Below are 19,616 nucleotides of genomic sequence, written 5' to 3'. Positions count from 1 at the left end.
TTGAATTTTTCAAACTTATTTACAAATTTTCAAAAAAATTTTTAGAAATTCAAAAAAAAAAAATTGATGTTTGTGGAATATATTTATAAAAAATGTGAATTATTGTTTAATTTACAAAATTGTTATGAGAAAGTTCTAAATGCGCCGAATCTAAGGATTAATTGTTTACCTGTATGTGTTTTTATTTGTATGTCGCGCCGTTTCTTTGTCAACAATTTATCTCAAAAAGTAAAAATGTTTTGGCAAATTCTCATTTAGGAAAAATTTTCTTCGAAATTCAAAAATTTTTAATAAATTTGTAAAAATTTTTATTCTTTACAATTTTTAATTTTAAATTCCTAATTCTTATTTTTATTTATAACATTTTAGGTTTTTTTTACACTTTTTTAAGTTATTTCTCCTGTTTATTTAAATTCTGACAAAAAAATGTCCTCAACGAAAATACCTTAAAAAAAGGAAGGAAAATTTTAAAAACAAAAAATTTTAAAACCAATAACAATTATTAAAAAAAACGTTTAAGAAAATAAATAAAAATATATTTTTTTAAAAATTAATTTTCTGATTAGTAAAAAATATTTTAGTGACTGTGTAAAAACTACCCCAATTCCGGGGTAATTGTGTATTAAAAATTAAGTTCAGTAACCTCTATTAAGAAATTTTTGTATAATTTAAAATTTTCAAGTTCTAAAGTTAATATATGATTAATCAAAATTACATAACAAAAGAGATAAATAGAATTAAATTTTAAATGTAAATCATTTAGAAACATGTTCTTCTTTGTAATTTATTCTTAGATAATTTCAATCAAATTTTACTTTCAAAATTTTTTTATTTTTTTGTTAGAATAATTACAAAGATGTATGTAAATTAAATGTTAATGGCTATTCATAAATATTCAGATTCTGAATTTCGTATAATTTTTCTCATTTTTTTTTGTAACCATTTAAAAAAATCTGGAAAAAATACATTTTTTAATGAAACATTTTTTGTGCTTTTAATTTATATAACTTTATATTTTACTGAAAAATAATAAAAAATCGTGTAGTTATCATTAAATGGAAGTGATTGGCAAATAAAATTTTCATATTTTACCTAAATTTAGAGATTTTTAAAACTTTTGTTTATTTTTAAAAAAATTAATTCTTGTTTCTGGCTACAATTTTTTGCTTATTGAAAATTTTTATATTTTTATCAAAAATTATATTTCTTTTGCTTTATAAAACAAACTGACTGGTTCTTATAAAAAATATACTTTTCTCTTTGTTATTTTATGTACATTTTACATTTGAAGAATTTTATATATTTTAACTTTTAAATTCTTAAATTTTTAATTTGCAACTATTTTAATTTTAAAAAAAATATTAAAATATTACATTTTCATAAAAAAACTTCTTTTTTGTTTAACTTGTTTTTAACTTTATTTATTTTAATTGTTAAACAAAAAAAGTTTTTTTTTACGAAAATGTAATATTTTAACATTTTTTTTTTATTAAAATAGTTGCAAATTAAAAATTGAAAATATTAAAAGTTTAAAATTTTATATTAAAAATTAAAGCTATTTTAAATTTATAATTAAAAATACATTAGTAAATTTTAGATTTTAGGAGTACAAATTGTACTTAGGGGCCTGTTTTGTTAATATTGAAATAAATAAATAAATAAATAAATAAAATTTAAGAATTTAAATTTAAAATAAAAAAATTAAATTTTAAATTTTAAATGAAAATAAAGTAAAAAAATATTTTTCTGTTTAATTTTTTCTACTGTTGATAATGTTGATCTAATATAAAAAAGCAAAATATTATTTTTATCTATAAATATATAAGAAAACCATATTTTCTTTTGACAACTTCTGTGAGAAATACTTTTGACATATTTTTCTGAAATCTTCTATGGATTTATTGCAGTCATCATAATATCTAAAATCAGACACAAGGATTTTAAAATGTAAATTTAAAACTAAAGATTTTTTTAAATTTAAGCCCGATTGACTGGTTTTTAAGATAAAAATTAAAAATTCTGTATTTAAATTCCAAACTATTTTTATTGTTTAAAAATAATTTGAATATTTCAGACATTACATATATGAATTTTTAATAATATTCCAAAAAGTTAATTCTATAATTAAATATTCCTTGAAAAGTACAAAGAGAAAATTTAAAAGAATTTTTCGCCATTGCACTCTACCATCTATTTATTAAAAATTAAGCATTCATTAATTTTTTCTGTTTTATACAGAAAGTGAACTTTTTTTCTCTTTTACGAAATATATAGAAAGAGAATATATTAAATATTTTAAATACATTATGAAAAAAAATCTAGTCACTTCATTTCATTTTGCTACTTACATAAATCAAAAACATTTAAAATATAGAGAAAGAGAATAACGTACTTATTTTTTTTTAAATAAAATTATTCCAAAAAGACTTGAATAAATATTCTCTGCTTTAGAATTTTCTCTGATTTTAAAAGTTAAATAAAATTTAATTAAATTGAGGCCTTGGATCCAATAACTCGCCTGACGCTTGGAGGAACGCGCAACTGCCAGTCAGTGAGCAGTGAGCGCCTCTGGGCCACTCACTGCTACCCGACTGGTATTGGCGCGTGCCTTCGAGCGTCGGGCGAGTTATTGGATCCAAGGCCTCAATTTAAAAAAATGTTTCGAATTTTCAATATTTTTCCTTCAAAGACTTTTTTTTTATTTTTTAAGATCGGTAGTAATTATTAATTATTCTTTAAAATGTAATATTTCAATAAAATTTAACAAAATTTTATTTACATTATTTTGAAATTTATTCAAATTTTTTAATACACATTTAATTTAATTAAAAAAATTTCAAATAATTGAAATTTATAGTCAAATTTATTGAATTGTAAACAAATGGATTTTAGAATTATTTTAGTGAACTTTCTTTTTTTTGTTTGTTTAAATAATTGAAATAATTTGAATGAATTTTCTGAAAAATAATTTTAAAAAATAATTCATCTAGAAAAGAATTTTTAAATATTTTCAAAATAATTGAATTTTATAAGAGATGCTTTTAGGAAATTTTAAAAATAATTGAAATTCAAAAATGTTTCAATTTTAATTTCGATTTTAATTAGTAAAATGAAATTGTTGCTTGCGTTTTATATGTATTAAAAAAAATCATAATATATTTAAAGAACTTATATTATATAAATTATCATGACATTTATGTGGTTTCCTTTTTAAATTCTAATTCTGAACCATTGTAAGAATATAAAACAGGATTTTTTGTATTTTTATTAGAATTTAAAATACGATTTTCACCATTTCTAAAAATAATAAAAAAATATTTAACAATAAGAAATCAAATTTATCTGTTTTTACAAATAAAAAATGTTATAATAATAATTATTATTATAATTATAATTATAATCTTAATAATATTAATAATAAATGGACTTGAAATGAAATGCTTCTGAACATCCTTTATAAATAATAATAATTATTATTATATAATAATTATTATAATTATAATTATTATTATTGTTATTAATTACATTATGAAGTTATTAATTATTACATATTAAGACTGTAATTTTTAATTTTAGAACACTTTGAAACTCTGTCAAAAGTGAAAAATAATTTCGTCCTCTGGATTATTTTATTCTCGTGAGTGTAATAATCCTTCGGTGTTAAAGCAGCTCTTTTAGGAGAATGTGAAAACTATGTATAAATTCTCGGGTGCATAATTAATTACATCTATAAATGACACATATAATTAATCATACACTTATTTACACAATTCTATCCACATTTCACGCTAAAATCAATGAATTAAGGCAAAAAACACTTATTAAATTATTTTGGTCGTCATATTAGATCGGCCATTTTGAATTTTTAAAATCCGACTTCAGATTCGTAATCAGCGACCCCAAAAACCCCCGAGTAACAAATTTAGTGCGAATTCAATTAATTTTTTAAATAACTCGTCCGCCATATTGGATCGGCCATTTTGAATTTTTAAAATCTGACAACAGATTCGTAATCATTGACCAAGTAAAACGGCCCGAGTAATAAATTATTTTTCGTCATTGATGGTAATTTTTACTTCACGAAACTTTTTTTTTTGTTTTTTTACTGAAATTAGAATTTACATCATTTTTAAAAATTAAATAAATATTGTATTACATTTTTAAATATGTTAAAAATTAAATAAATTGCATTTCATTTTTAAAAATGTTAAAAATTAAAATTTGTAATTTCGACATTATTTAAAAAAAAAAATTTAATAAAAAATAAATCTTAAGATATAGTAGTTTTTCTATATTAAAGCACAATTAACAATAATTAACAATCTGAATAACAGAAATAAGTTTACTCTATATAATCTAAAATCGTTTTTTGTTTTCGAGAAATTCGAATATAGACCGCAAATATCTGTATTCAGTTCATTTAAACATTTAGAATCGAAAATAGTTTGAATTTTGTTTTGTAATCTGTCCGCAATTGGTCTGCAATAATCCAGATTTATTTCGGTCATAAATCTCAGGGCATTTACAAACAGTCAAGGAAGAAAATTGCACCGAGTTTTAACGATTTCCTGGATAAAAAAAATTTTTTACATCAGTTTAAAAAAAAACCAGACATGGGTACTTTATGTTATAAAAACTTTTTTTTTTAGTTTATTATGCAAAAATTTTTTTTTTCATTTTAATAAAATTATGGGGTGTCAATTTAGTGATGAATCTTTTATCTGCTAACAAGAAGTGTTTTCTAAGTTTTTCAATTTTTTGAAATTAATTAATTATTCATTTACTGTTATAAATGTTTAAATTTATAACATTTTTAAATTTATAAATATTTAAAATTTTAAAATTTATAAATTTTTAAAATTTTTAAATTCTACAATAATAAAGAAATGTACTGAAATGCATTAACTATTATGGAATTTTTGAAAAAAAGTGATGAATGTTCCATACGAATATACCTTACAATTTATTAGCCCCTAAAAATATGACGTCTACGGATAAGGTCCAGAATAGCAATTATTCAGTAATTCCATCTGTGATATAATTATTATAAATGGATCGAGGATTTTATGGGAAGTGATTTAGGGTAAAAAAAATATATGGGATCGGTTTTGAATTTACATAAACTTTAGTCCTATTCGATAAATCTTGAAATACACCGAGTATATTAGTGATTTATTTAAAAAATCCTTAAAATTGGAAGAGGGTCAATTTTTTTTATTTTTTCTTTTGGGTGGGGTAGTCTTATTTTAATAAAATGTAGTTTATTTAAAAGAAAAAAAAAAATTTTTAAAATACACTACCAGCGGAAATTGTGCGAACGCTAACACTGCGTGTCATTGAAAAATACAGACTCGTATATTAAAATGGAGATTACTCTTGACAAAAAAGAGACTTTATTTTTATGGCGTTGGATAAGGCTTATCAAATTTTTAAAAAAAAGTCACCAATGCAAGAGATATTGATTAACAGTTTTTAAAATATGTTACAAAGTTAAAAAAAATATAAATTTTAAATTTAATTAATTTTAAACAAGTATTGTTATTTATCATATTTAAAAAAAAAACCTAACCTAAAAAAAAAAAACCTAATTATTTTAAAACCTGTCACCAGATTCCCAAAAATGTTCGCGTATTAAATTAATAAAATAACTAACCAGAAATAATGATGCAACAATAAAATACTCTATAAATGGTTATAGAATTTAGGAATAAAAAAATTTTCGATTGATGTAAAAATTGTCAAAAAAAAGAAATAAAAAAACAAAATATAATATAGCAGTGTCAAGTGAGTGATATCAACACGTTTTAGTGAAGAGAATCTGTTTTAGTCAGACTCGACAGGTAGAAGTAGAACAAGTCAGTTTCAGTCACCACAGAAGGTCAGAACATATAATTGATTCAATACCTCTGGACTTTTAAGTATTTTTTTTATAGATAATAGTGTCTCATGGTAAATCGAAGGCAATAATTTTAATTATAAATTAAGAATGTGAAAATTTAAAAAAAAAATTGATTGAGTCATTAAAAGAGTAAATCTCAAGGATTTCAATTTGCGTACAACACGTATATGTGAATGTAATAAAAAATATTGAATTGACACCGTGAGATTTTTTTTTTTTTTTTTTGAATAATCTATAAAAATACAATAGTATGGAAAAAACTTAATATATACGAAAGTGGCAACAAAATTGTCAACTGCTGTTGCTTGCGAGACATTGAACACTATTTTTAGAATATGGTAACCAGATGAGGACAAAAGAAAATTTTTAATTAAAATGAAAATTATTTTTAATGGGTAATTTTCACTTATTAGTATAGTTATAAATTGTTAAAATTATATCGACTTGGATTCGATTTTATTTTAAATGTAGTTTTTTTAAAAATATTTCATTCTTCTTAAATAAGGCATAACATTAAAAAAAAAAAAAAAAAAAAAAAAAATGGAAAAGTAATTAAATTAATGATTATAACGAAAATTACCATCTTTGAACTATCGCAACATCGCAGGAAAAAGGTATCCTAAGGATTAATAAACTGGTATTATCTAACCGCCAGCTCGACTATTATTAGAGATAATCCAATTAATGAACAGAAGTAAATTTATTACGGGGTCCGCTTAAGGTGTCATTCTGAATAGGTATAAAGGGCTTGAATATAGATACAAAATTGCTTTAATAATTGATAAAATTTGTAAGGGGATAAAATTTAATTCAAAATGTGCATCACAAAAATTTCTACTACTTTAGTCATTAACTTAATAATTATTAACATTTTTTTACCATAAAAAAAGATTTAGGATCCACCAAATCATTTAGAATCATTGAATTAAAAAAAATTGAGAAAAAAAGTTGTTTTGGAAAATTTTATTAAGACTGACAATTAAAGGTACGAACAATAAAAAAAAAGAAGAGGACAAAGATTTCAACTTTTTATTTTACTTCTGAATAATATTCATGAAATGAACATATAAAGTAGGGGACCTCCTCTTGTTTTTCAAATTACCTTGCAATCTGCAATTCCTGGACCATACAATTCTTTATTCAAAGTGTCAGCAACTCACACTCTTTCTCAACGGGATTTTTTTTTTATTTCCCTTGTCCCCCATTGTCGCCTCTTGAACTCTCAGAGGTTGGCGATCGATAAAGCGACAAGCATCCAATTCCTCAAAAAAATTGACTTTGCAGTTGATGACGAAAGTTTTTAAAAATACTAGAATTATTAATAATTTAACTTTTTTCGTCACTGAATGCTATTGGAAGAAAATAGTTTCCGTTATTATTTTTCTACCTCTCTGTAAGTGACATTTTGTGTCATCAACAGAATACACTGAGATATTAAAAAAAAACTCTTCTAAAAATATAATTAGATCCTATTACTCATGCAAATGGAAATAGATTTAAATTTTCTTTTTTTTCGAGAATTTGTAAAATCTATATAAGAATTATTTCTGGAACCAAAATAATTTTGAATCTATGATTCATGGAATAAAGTTTGGCTCCCCTTTTTCTCAACTTTTTTAGCGCCTTGGGGAAATGCTAAGTAACCGATTTAAACTTTTTGGTACATTAAAACATTGTTATTCTGTTGAAAGTTTTTGATTAATATTATAAGATCAAATTTCAAGCTTGAAGCTTGTAGGAAATCAGATTTCGAAAAAGATCCTGGATATGGACCATTATAGACTAGACCACGGAGAGAAGATGCTATTCAAGGGGTCAGAAGTAAAATTAAATTTCACTTTTAAATTTGAATTTCTCCGAGACCAATGTCGATTTGTAAAGGTTTCGAGGGTGAAAAATGAACCTAACTCAACGGACATGTCATTAGGCTCGTCCTCGTTTTTCAAACAGGCTCCATATGCGGAAGGTTGTAACAGCAACTGCTGGACAAAAGCTAAATTTCAAACAACCTTTTTGGGTATATGTTATGGATTAAATTCTAAAAATGTATTCACTTGATAATAATTTATCGTTAGATATCAGGAATGCTTTAGTAAAATTTCTGGTTGGGGTTCGGTTGCAACGAACCTTCTGATAGGTGACTTTGTTGACCCACCAAAAACCACGCAGTCTTTAGCTGGAACATTCTTCATTTCGCGGTCATTAAACTTCGTAGATAAAGATCCTTGGAATCTGACTTATGCTACTACTGCCTTTGATGATCTTCCAGTCGACTTTTTCTTAACCTTATAGAAGAGTTGTGTTCGCCTCCTGAAACGATGACCTATAAACTTTGCAAACTCCACTTCCTGCGACATTTGTGGAATCGTGGACTCTAACTTTTCCTTGTTTAAGAAGTAGTTTGTGCGCTCGTCTTATAGTTTACGAACTTGTAATGGACTTCGCCGCACTTAGCACGCAGCCGATTTATTCGACACTTTCGCAGCAATTCCCAAGGGGTCAAGACACCTCATGTGGGCTGATGACACTACTCCTATAAAATTTATTAGGAGATTTACAATATTTATTAGGAAATCCCTTACAATATCTATTAGGAGATCCCTTACAATATCTATACTGCTTGGAGTGCACTCCCATTAAGAAATCTACAATCCTAACATGAGATTTTATTTAGGAAGGGAATTTACCATTCTAAAATTAATATTAATGGTTGAAGAAGTTAATTGATTCGGAAAGATTGTTAACTTCTTCCACGCTTTGAGATTTTAATATTTATTATTATAATTAAATGTATGGAAACACTTCCAGTTGAGACCACCCAATAGATGAGTTAGATTTGGAACTGAATAAATATTCCTGTCAGGGAAAAGTTGCAAATAAATAAAAACCGTTGAGACAGAAAGAAAATCGATCGAACTTACAAAAGCGAAGAAAGAAGAGCGAACGACGCCGAAATTCTGAAATTTATCTTTTGGTTCTGGAGGTTCACACAGTAAATTATAGGGACACAATAAGCGCTAATAAAAAAGCGCTTTTCTTCATTGAAAAAGAATTCGTTATAACAATAACGAATTATATTTTTTAAAATTAATTAAACTCAAGAGGATATTCGTTTTATTAATAACCTATATCAAAAAATCATCAGCAATAAAGAAGCATCATTTGATGCATCAAAAAATGCATCATTCAAATAATAAAAAAGGGAATTCTCAAAATGATTGCAATCTTTAAAGTTAATTTTAACTGTTATAACAAAAAATAAAAAAATCCCACCGCTGCCACCCTTAGAGTAACGAAAAGTTCGTAAAACAGCAAAAAAAAAAAATCGCAAAACAGCTCCGGCTAACATTGGTTTAGACTTACTCATCAAGACAACTAAGAGGTCGATATTAATATTATAATTGATAGAAGAGAGATCTTAGGTAGACTGTAAAATTTTAAATTTAAAAATTAAAAAAATTAAAAAAAAAAATTTAATATTTTAAATTTTTTTAAATTTTGCTAATGAAGTGTTTGTCATAGTTAATTGGTTGTTATGAGATATAAACTTGAGAAAATCATTGTCATTAAGATCTTTCAGATTTGTTTTTTATGTTTATGTTTTTTTTAACCCTTTTTTATGTTGATCAATGTTGATTTTTTACAATGTTGATCGAATCTTGTTTGTTTGAGTTTTTATTTTAATTCTGTTGAACAGAACTATAATTTGGACCAGGAGAAATTACTTCAACCACATTCTGAGAACTATTAGTATCAGAAGAGGCACTCGATGTTCAGTGTTTCACGTTCACTGTTAAAATGAGATTTCCTGGTCACGTCAGTAGAATTCTCTTATCTTGAAATAATTAGAATGTTATCTACGTTTTAGCAAATGTTGAAAGAATTAAAAATTCTCGCGTAGTCTGATTTTTCTGTTTATCTTTCATTAGGAGTATAACACTGCAATAATATAATTTTTGCTATAATGGGTATAACTTATTAAAGAAATAATTATTTGAAGATGGAAGATAATATTGATTTCATAATAAAAGCCATATTGTAGTTGAAACCTTGACACAGAGACTCTGTAATCCCGAGGGCGATTTTAGTAAAGCTTCAGATTACGATGAGAGGTAGGATTTATTTTCTAACTTGGGGGTAAAGAGAGGAGAATGGTTGTAATGAGGATTCTCGCCCTGAATCTTGACAACTTTCATAAGCAAAGGGGATTTCTTTTATAACTCTCTTAAATATGTTTTAGGATTCGTCTTCTGCATATAAGTCATACTTTATTGTATTGTGTATTTATTGCATTTCTCTATTATGTACAAATGTCCATATTTCATAGGCACATAGGTTTTTTTCTTACTTCTGTTCGATATTCGATATTCGATATTCGATATTTTTGAATTATAATATTTTATTTTTGAATTGTAATACTTGTATAATATTTTTAAGAAATAAAAAATTATATTGTTTCTAACAATATTCAATAGTTTCTATTTTCTGCATAGAAAAAACGGTAATCTAATTTTTTTTATGATATTAGAAATTAGTCTTATGGGATTATTAGAAAGATTTTGATGATAAATTTATTTCCATTTACAAAAATCGACTTAAATAACAATAAAGTATACTCAGGAAAAATATTATCGCCACAGATTCTGATTTAGGAGCCAGAAAAGCATTATTGAGGTGGTGAGTGTGCAATTTAATAATACAGTTTCTAGAAAGCATAAAGTCTCGCAAGACTCGAACAATTCTCTAGCTCGTGAAAAATATTTTCTCAAGGGAAGCGGACCTTAAAGTAAGACTGGAAAAATAGAGTCCCATCTAAACTTGAGAAGCAATAAAAGAAGTGTGTTACAAAATATAACTAGACTTATATAATCTTAAAAAAAACTCTACTATTCTTGTTATCTTATATACTTTCAAAATTGGATAAAAAAAAAATTTAGATTCATTTCTTTAAAATTACGAATTGATCTCTTTTACCTAAAAGTTTAAACTTTTTTTTCAAAATACAATGAATAGTAAAAGTGATTTGTACAAATAAAAAAGTATAAAAAATACAATTCATTTCATTATAATTTCCATTCATCAGTAAAGTTTAGTATTCAGATCTCGAATTGAGCTCAATTCAAAATTTCAAAGTTTCGAAACTTTACGATTTAATTAATCGAATATCTCTGATCCACTCTCCACGAGCATGGACATCAATAATCTGCAAAAGACGAATAATACCTGAATTTTTCTAACATAGTTGAGAAAAGTTTCTTCAATAAAATTTGCGAATTACGAATTAATAAAAAAAAAAAAAAAAAATTACGAATTCATTCCATTCTTTCTTTAATAATGCAGCTAAAAATTGGGGATATTTTCCATTTCTCGAAATTAATAAATTCTTCTTCTATTTGCACTCTTTTGGAAAGTCGATTACACTTTGTAGAGAGCGTTTGCTCTATACTTATAATTCAGAATTTAATTCAATTTCTTCAAGCTTTCAAGAAATCTCAGGAGACGCTTTTCCTCTAAAATAATTATGTAATAGGTCGCTTTAAAAATTCGATTGCAATAATTAAATGATGAGGTGTAATAATATTATTAACATTTTTGTGTATTCATTAAAAAAAAAAAAAAAAAAAAAAAAAAAAAAAAATTGACACTTAAGAAGTACAATTCATTGAGAATTTTTATTACAAGTCCAGAAAGTTCTAATTAGAATTCTAATAAGGGTCCTAATGGTTTTTAATAAATTTTTCATGAGACCTTCTTTTACGGCTTTCATTAAATTTCAAGTAGGTTTAAATTTCATATTTTTCAATAGCATAACATAAGAGAGGAGTCAGTGCGGAAACTTTTTTCACTCATAGTTTCTCATTTTAAAGGAAACCTAATAAAGAACGTTGAGAATCCCCTTATAGCTTATATTTCTCGTGTTGACAAATGGAATCCAAATATAGAAATCATACAATAAATAAAGTATGGTACGAAATTTTTCTTTTAAAATAAAGTTTCAACACACATGTTTCAAGGAGAATTATTCTGGGAATTAAAAGTTCCGAAGGTACTTCAAACAATCTTCTTAAGGAACTTTTTATTTTTTTTTTTATAGATTCTTTCACTAAAGATGGAAACAACTAAAATTAATTAATTAATAATAAAATTAATAATAATAATTAAAATTAATTTGAAAAAAATTTTTAATAGAGAAAGAAAATTTTATCAACAATTGAATCAAAATAAAAAAAATTGAAAATTTTGAAAATAATTTCAATTCTCTCATAAATAATATGATTAAAAATTTTTGGAAATAATTGAATTCTTTGGAAAATTTTATTATAAAATAGTAGATATTGAAAATCATTGAATTGAGGGAAATTTTTGAAAATAATTGAAATTTTTGCAGAGAATTTTATCAAAATTTTTTTAAAATATTTGAATTTCGGAGAAGAATTTTATAAAAATTGTTAAAAATAATTGAATTCTTGTTAAGAATTTTATTAAAATTTTCAAAAATAATTGAATTTTTACGAAGAATTTTATTAATTTTTTGTTTAAATAATTGAATATTCATAAATAGAATTTTTTTACTAACGAAAATAATTGAATCTCTGTAAAAATTCTACATTATTTATTAAAATAATTGAATTACTGTGAAAAAATTTATAAAAAATTTGCAAATCATTGAATTTTTGCAAAGAATTTTACTATTTATAAAAATAATTGAATACCTTTGAAGAATTTTGTTATTTCTCTAAATAATTGAATTTTGTCAAGAATTTTTAGAAATTTCAAAAATTTGTAGAAAATAATTGAATTCTTTTGAAAAATTTCTTTAATTTATTGAATAGAATTGAATTTATTAATAATTGTATTGAAAATAATTGAATTCTCGAGAAGAATTTTATTATTTATGAAAAATAATTTAATTCTTACTATGAATTTTACTAGGTACTTATTATTTATTCGTTTCAAAGGATTTATTAAAATTTTAGAAAATAATTGAATTACATATATTTCAAAAAATATTTTTAAAAAAATTTGAAAAAAATTGAATTCTTTCAAAAAAAAAAAAAAAAAAAAAAAAAATTAAAATTGTATTAAAAATAATTTAATTTTTGCAAAGAATTTTACTATTTATAAAAATAATTGAATACCTTTCAAGAATTTTGTTATTTCTCTAAATAATTGAATTTTTGGGAAGAATTCTATTAAAATTTTTAGAAAATAATTGAATTTCATAGAAGAATTTTATTATTTATAAATATAATTGAAATTTTGATGAAATTTTTTATTTCGAACAATTCCCGCGAAAAATTTTAATTATACTTTTGAAAATAATTATTGAATGTTTGCAATTATTCGTAACTTGTCAAAAATTCTCCAAATTATATCATTAAATTTACGAACATTTCTTGCTTTTTCAATTAAATTACGGACATAACATAGCTTTTTTTTTTTTTTTTTTAAACTGACTTTTACGAACTTTAAACAAATTTACGGACCTAGTTCGAGCCCTGCACTTAGAATATATGAGAGAGAAGAAGGAGTAGATCCAGATGTTTTCAGACACACTGAAACAAAATTAAAACTTTGTGGAATCAATCGAGAATTTAAATATGGGGCGAAATTCAAAAGTATTAGTTACTTTTGTTTTAAAATTATTCTTAGAGTCCTGGACCCCAATAAGCTTCAGTGTGAGGTCAAGAAAATGACTTTCTTCAGCAGAAACAGAGAATGCAGTAGATTTCCCTCAAACTGTTTTCAATTTTTTTTTTTTTTTTTTAGCCAAACTAAAAGATCCGAAGTCCAGGTGTCGATGTAAATTAGATAAAACACCCCTCAGTTTGGATTTGAAGTATTTTTTTCCATGTGCCACAAGTTTTTATTTCCATAGAAATTTCGTAAGCAGTAATAAAATTGTTGTGTTCTGGTGGTGATGGACTTTTTGTAGTTTAATTTTAATTGTGCGATGAGGGTAACTTGCAGTGCGGGTGCTATATAATATTCATTTCAGAAACATAATTTTTGTTCTAGTTCTGAACTGAAGGAAACGAAGTTTTAATTAGCTGTGTTTTTATATGGGTACTCGTGAAGGGACAAAATGATCTTAATTTATCTATTAATAATTTTACAATTTTTTGTATTCTCATCGAATTATTTACAAAATTCTGATTGGATAGCTGAGGATGTTCGAAGCTTTCGTAAAAGAAATTTTGTAAATATTATTTTTTTGTTAAATTATAATATGGTTTATAAATTTTGATTTGTTTTTCCAAATTTCCGTTTTGTTTTGCTTCATATAATGTGAATATTGATTAAATATTAAACTGGAAATTATATCAATAATAGGCGACTGCCTCTTCATCCTATATCGATAATAGTGAACATACGCGTGAAGATAATGAGAGACAAACGATTCAGCTTCTGTTATTCGTAAATCCCTCATCCCTCTCAAAGCACAAATGTGTGATATACATACACGACGTGTAATATATTCATTTAGGACTGCAATATTCTATTGCTTTGTACATAGGATATTGGTAGATAAACACACATTTCGATCCATTGATCGCACAAGCTTATGAAGAGTAATAATGGTAATTTCATTCAAAGTTGTAGGTTTACTAAAGATGCTCATTTCTATAATGTAACACATTAGACATCATGTCATCAAATATTAATTGTATTAAATATTTTAAAATATTTAATCATATTTTCAAATATTTAATCATATTTTCAAATATTTAATAATATTTTTAAATATTTAACAATATTTAATAATATTTGTAAATATTTAACAATATTTAATAATATTTTTTAATATTTAATATTTTTAAACCGGTTTTAAATTTCTGAAACTTAGTAAACTATACCTAACTATTTTGGGTTTTTTCCGCTATATAAGTTTTTAGTAAGTGAATATTATCTGTTTTCATAAACAGCGTGAAATTTTGTTCTCGAATATATTCCATGTGCGAATATGGAGAAACCTTATATTTTCTTTTGCCAAAACTGTTTTAAAATCAGAATGCACAAACTCCATCGCTTGTTCGATAAAGTTTTCCAAGCACGTTCGCTTCACTTCGCAAAAATCTACTAAACGGAAGATTCTCACATAATTATAGGAGTAACGATATTACTTAAATTTATAAAGAAATCGATTTAAGATCAGCTGTAAAATTTAGATAATATTCATTTTGAAAAAAAAAATTTACCGTAATTTTATTTCAATGGGAATTTTCGAAAATAAATTCCAGTATAACTTTTAAAATACTTTAAAGGAGGGCCCCTTACTTTCAGGCCCCCTGCTTAGGGGGCCTGAAAATTTCGCTAATAATTCAAAATATAAAATGTAAACAAGACGTGTTTATTGTTACTTCATGCCTTAGGGAAAATTCAGTTGCTTCAAAAAATCCCACCGCTGCCACCGTTTTAACGAAAAATCAAAAAGTCCCACCGCTGCAATCTACATTAATTTTTAAATTGAAATACTTAATGGTTTTCTCAAAAAAAAATTCCTAAAATATCGACCTTTTAGTTGTTTTGATGAGTAAGTCTAAACCAATGTTAGCCAGAGCTCTCGCAAATTCTTTATAGAAGTTTTAAAAACTTCTTTATAAAAGTTTTTAAAAAAAAATAAGAAATGAAAAATTCGTAAATCAGCAAAAAATTCTACCGCTGCCATCGTTATAACGAAAAATAAAAAAATTCCCACCGCTGCCACCAAAAAGTGTCCCAATTTTAATTCTTTTAATTGAAATTAAATAGGGAAATAAAATTTTGGTTATTTGGACGTAAAACACTTTACGCAATTAGGAAATAATTCCATCGCACAAAAAAATTGGAAAAGAAAAAGAGCATTAATAATAAATTCGTCTCTAGTATTCTTTTTTACTTTACATTTCTGCTATTGATTTATCTTCTATACAAAGATACATTCGATTCGCCAGTGTAGTAGAATTTTTATCGTAAATAATTCTTCATGTCGCCATTTCTGACAGATCGGGAAAAAAATATGTCGTCATATGTTGTTATGGGTACTCTTGTCATGTAACGTATACCGTTTGACAGACTCTTGTCCATTAAAAATAAAAAAAGTGCAATATATCGGAAAAGTAAAACAGTCTAGCGAAACAAAAATAATCATATTTACTCTTTCAAAGTTCACTTATTCACATCACGTAAAAAATTACAAAGACATTATAAATCATAATTGAAAATTTCTCAATTTTACCATAAAAGTAAATTTTATTTTATGATTTTTAAAAAATAATTTTTGCAAATATAAACTAAAAATTAAAAAAAAATACCGAAAAAGAAATTCTAATAGTTAAGATTGAAATATAAATGATAGGAGGGATAAAATTTCGATTCACTGGGATAATATTTGTTTTATTAAAATAAAACGATCATTTTTTTCAATTTTTTTTTAATAGAATGAAAAAAAAAATTGAAAAAAAAAGAATTATCAAAGTTGAAAAATATTAGCAGCATTATTGTTTTCTATTTGAAAAGCTGCTAATTAGGACATTGTGAATATATTTGCTCCACACTATCATTTTCGTTCATTGTACCCCCATTGAGTCAATCGTAAATTCAACCCTCCGGCTTTCATCGCACCGTCCGACAAAATTAAACTTTTTTTCACATATGTGAAAAAAAATTAGGTCTTTTCTAAAAGTAGGATCCAGCCGTTTTTACAAAATTAAGTGATTTACGGTTTTTAGGGGTAAAAACAATCCTTTAAATAATACGAGACAAGACACCTTTAAAAAATGCTTCTTTTTTACGGTTTTTAACATTCAAAATGGCGGATCTAATATGGCGAACGTTAGGTGTAAAATTAATAAAATTTGTTAACACGGAGATTTTAGGATCGAATCTGAGGTCATATTTTTAAAATTCAAAATGTCGGATCCAATATGGTGGACTTGATTCGAAGTTTTATAAAATTATAGATATATGGTAGTTTTCGGGGTCAGAAAAAAATTTCCTTAAATAGAATAATATTAAACTTAGTATTATTATTTTCTTTTCTATTTTAATAAACTTTTTTCCTTTATCGGATTACTTTTATTTGAAATAAAATTTCTCGCTTATTCATGTTTAGTGTGGCAAAGTCACTTTATTGTAAATGAAATATTCACTCCTCTTAGATTTAGGTTCTAGTTGAAGTAGATTTCTCACTTTAAATATATAAAGAAGCGACTTGAATTTAATAAGCTCACGGCAGTGCAGTCTTCTAGGGTTTAAGGCAAATTTTCTTTTATACAACATTTAAATTTATACTAGCAAATTTTATTAAAATTATTATTATTGAAAAATATTTTATTTACCATCTATCAGTATTTATACTAACTTGATTTAATTTTTATCGTCTTAAATTAATTCAAATTGTACACGAACAATCTGTAACTTTTTTTTAAACATTAATTTAACCAACAACATTTAAGTATTGAAACAATATATTGTTTCTTTATTACTATTTTTTAATGTCATAACACAGGGGTCTTATAACCCCGGCTGTTGCATAGCGGCTTTATATATTAAAAAAAAAAAAAAAAAAAAAAAAAAAAAAAAAAAAATTGTCATAAGTAATAAATATTGAAATTATTTCACTAAAATTGTTATAACATTCAATATTCTTATCGATTCGCACTTTGTTCTTCAAATTAGAAATTCATTCATGAGTAAATGAAAAATTGTGTCGCAACAGGTTTACACATGCAGCTTAAAAACATTTTTTCCCCTTTGGACCCCCCATCACTATGATTAATCGTATTGGAAATAGTCTATTTTTATCAGACGTCCCAGGCTCCCCTGCCAACTTATGATAAACTATATTTTTCTTATTTACAAATTCTGTTTCTATTACCACCATAGATAAAGTGTCAAGTGCATTTCTATTAGGAAAGTTTAGATTAATAGAAATATTTCTGATGATACTGGTTAAGAGGAGAAAAATTATAATACCCTAAATAAATAATCTTTGAAAATAAAATATATCTGTTTAACCCTTTAAAGCCCGAATTATTTTCACCGATTCGATTTCAACCACACTTGGTATATAATGGTTTTTGGGGTCGCTGATTACGAATCTGAAGTCAAAATTGCAAAATTCAAAATGGCGAATCCAATATGGCGGACGAAAAAATTAAAAATAATGGGATTTATATGAAACTTGTCACTCGGGGGTTTTTTGGGTTGCTGATTACGAATATGAAGTCAAAATTGCAAAATTCAAAATGGTGGATCCAATATGGCGGACGAAAAAATTAAAAATTAATAAGATTTATATGAAACTTATCACTCGGGGGTTTTTGGGGTCGCTGATTACGAATATGAAGTCGAAATTGCAAAATTTAAAATGGCGGATCCAATATGCCGGATAAAAAAATAAAAAATAATGGGATTAATAAGAAACTTGTTACTCGGGGGTTTTTGGGGTCGCTGATTGCGAATATGAAGTCAAAATTGCAAAATTTAAAATGGCGGATCCAATATGGCGGACGAGAATTAAAAATTAAATAGGATCTACTTGAATATTGTTATCAGCTGACTATCATTTGTTCTTTTTCATTCAACTCATGCGCTCCAGGGTTGTCAATTGTTTTTATTGATTGGCCAGCTGATTTTCATTTGTTCTTTTTCGTTCGTGTCAAGCGTTCTAGGTTTCCTTTCACAAATGGATTAAATTTCTTACTTTTATTAAACATAATTCGCCCTATTAGATCCACCACTATGATTCTTAACATTTTAACCCCAGAAACCCCAAAAACCCAAAGCATCAAATTTAATGTCAATCCCATTATTTTTTATTTTTTTGTCCTTCATATTGGATCCGCCATTTTAAATTTTGCAATTTTGACTTCTTATTCGTAATCAGCGACCCCAAAAACCCCAGAGTGACAAGTTTCATATAAATCCCATTTTTTATTTTTTCGTCCGCCATATTGGATCCGCCATTTTGAATTTTGCAATTTTAACTTCATATTCGTAATCAGCGACCCCAAGAACCCCCAAGTGACAAGTTTCATATAAATCCGATTATTTTTTATTTTTCGTCCGCCATATTGGATCCGCCATTTTGAATTTTGCAATTTTAACTTCATATTCGTAATCAGCGACCCCAAGAACCCCCAAGTGACAAGTTTCATATAAATCCGATTATTTTTTATTTTTCGTCCGCCATATTGGATCCGCCATTTTGAATTTTGCAATTTTAACTTCATATTCGTAATCAGCGATCCCAAGAACCCCCGAGTGACAAGTTTCATATAAATCCCATTATTTTTTATTTTTTCGTCCGCCATATTGGATCCGCCATTTTTAATTTTGCAATTTTGACTTCATATTCGTAATCAGCGACCCCAAAAACCCCCGAGTGACAAGTTTTAAACGAATCTGATTAATTTTTTTTAATTTTTTCGTCCATCATAGGAGAAAATGTATCTTGACACTTTTTTTATTTACTATTATTTTATTTATTTATTATTATTTTTTTACTTTTGTTTTTTTTAATTATCTGCTGGAAGAGTTTTACTAGAGCTAAGAATTTAAAATTTTTAGTAATATGTATTAGTTTCAAAGTTATGATGACTTTAATGCATTTGTGGTACAGCGTATGTACCACTGGGCGTTAAAGGGTTAAAGAAATAATGTAATTTCATTATATTTAAAAAAATTTAGTATTTTTAAAAAAAACTTGAAGAGTATAATTAGAAATAACCCA

General features: G+C 25.4%; 1 protein-coding gene across 5 annotated transcripts in view; it reads left to right on the top strand.

Annotated features, from left to right (window-relative positions):
• The window catches only part of LOC122500066 (diuretic hormone receptor-like), a 95,907-nt gene that overhangs the window by 839 nt on the left and 75,452 nt on the right, over positions 1 to 19,616 (top strand). The gene's annotated exons all lie outside the window — the stretch shown is intronic.

The sequence above is a fragment of the Leptopilina heterotoma genome, unplaced genomic scaffold, assembly GCF_015476425.1.
Source record: "Leptopilina heterotoma isolate Lh14 unplaced genomic scaffold, ASM1547642v1 Lhet_181, whole genome shotgun sequence".
NCBI lineage: Eukaryota > Metazoa > Arthropoda > Insecta > Hymenoptera > Figitidae > Leptopilina > Leptopilina heterotoma.
This window is presented reverse-complemented; position numbering and strand designations above follow the sequence as displayed.